The sequence below is a fragment of the Urocitellus parryii genome, chromosome 13 (genome assembly GCF_045843805.1).
Source record: "Urocitellus parryii isolate mUroPar1 chromosome 13, mUroPar1.hap1, whole genome shotgun sequence".
NCBI lineage: Eukaryota > Metazoa > Chordata > Mammalia > Rodentia > Sciuridae > Urocitellus > Urocitellus parryii.
This window is the reverse complement of record NC_135543.1, coordinates 46,763,524-46,765,309: the sequence shown is the minus strand read 5'-3', so window position 1 is coordinate 46,765,309 and position 1,786 is coordinate 46,763,524.

Below are 1,786 nucleotides of genomic sequence, written 5' to 3'. Positions count from 1 at the left end.
TTTTTAAGAGAAAAGCAATCACAGTACTGGAAAAGTACATTGGCTTTGTTAGGACTGAAGTTTATTAACTACAACATAATCATTCCTCCAATTACTGAAGTTATACTGGAACCAGTAAAGACCCAAACTTTCTGTCCGGTAGTAGAAAGTAAAAATCTAAACATTATTTACATTTAGAAGCTTTTCTTTTAACATTATTTTAAAATGCCAAATATGTTCTTTCTAGAAAAATATTTGTTTCTGTTATATAGCTTTTAATTGCATTTCAGAGAAGTGTGATTTGGGGTAGGCTCATATTTCTGAAATGTTTACTACTCTGAAATAAAGATTTAGATCACTGGCAATTATTGGCTTTACAGAAATTTCAGAGAACTGATTTTTGAAATAATAATTTAAAACTTTGTTTTCTGACATACTGTTTGACAAAAAGCAGCAAACCATTGCTTGGAGTGTGCTGTGAACATGCCTTTTAAGAAATTAAAAATGCAGAGATCATTTTAGAATTGTTTTTTTGTGTGGTTTCTTCCCGTTCCTTCTATTAACTTATATCCTGGCACCAAATTAATATTTTTATATACAATTCAAGAATACTGTTTTAAGTAAAAATTTTCCCCTTCAACTCATATTTTAATTTTACTCTCAACTGGTCTACTTTATATTACAATTAGGATTTCCCCTCCCTCTTATGGATCAGAGAGTAAATATTTCACATAGTGGAAAATGTTGGTTTTACTATAAAATTCAATACAAAAAACATAAATATATATAAAAATGGAAATAGGGATATTTTACCTCACCATTAATGGAAGTGGATATAAATAGGTATAAAATAAGTTATCAATAAGGATGACTGTAAAGAATTTTTATTTCAATAAAATAATTCATTGACAGTTTCTTTTATAATTAAAAAAAGATTTTTTTCTGCTTACCAAAAATAATGCAAATTGACTTGAATTTAAATATCACAGAAATTTAGAAATGTTTTAAAAAATCTCTTGATTTCCAAAATCTACTCTTAATAGTTTGGCATACATCCCTGCCAATTTATTTTTTACCCTCAGCATGTTATTTTCTCTTTATAAAAACTCTTCAAACAAAAATTGGGATGAAGCTGATAGGGAAATGTTGAACAGCGTGGATGCCCTTAGGAAGATGGAGGAGCCAGAGGTCCTGAGATGTGGAATAAGGGGATGCATTTCTTACTGCTCACTCAGGCTCTGACCATCACAAGAGACTGTTTTCTACACCTTTTGAAATTCCAAGCCTTTTTTCAGCACTTTAGAAGTGGGGCTGGGGGGAAGCTCATCTGATTTTATTTTCAAACCTTGATACTTAAGTTTATGAAAAAATATATTTTTCCTTTAAAACTTTACAGGTATTTCATAAAGAGTAAGTTTTCTAAGTTTATGCTTGGTCATATCCATTTACTAGGTTGAAAGCCTCTAATTTTTTTCTTTTATTTTTCAATTTCCAATTCAAAAATAATAGGATTTTTTTTTTTAATATATCAAGGATTCAGCCCAGGGTTGCTTAACCACTGAGCCATATCCCTAGCCCTTTTTATTTTTTATTTTTAGACAGGTTCTTGCTAAGTTGCTTTGAACTTGCGATACTCCTGTTTCAGCCTCTTAAACTGCTGGGGTTATAGGTGTGCACCTGGCAAAAGATTACATTTGGAAGAGCATGACTAGACTTTAAAACTTTCTCGAATGTAGCTAGCTTTTTGAGAGTTAAGATAAAATATAGGGGGCTGGGAGTGTGGTTCAGTAGTATAGCATTTCCCAAG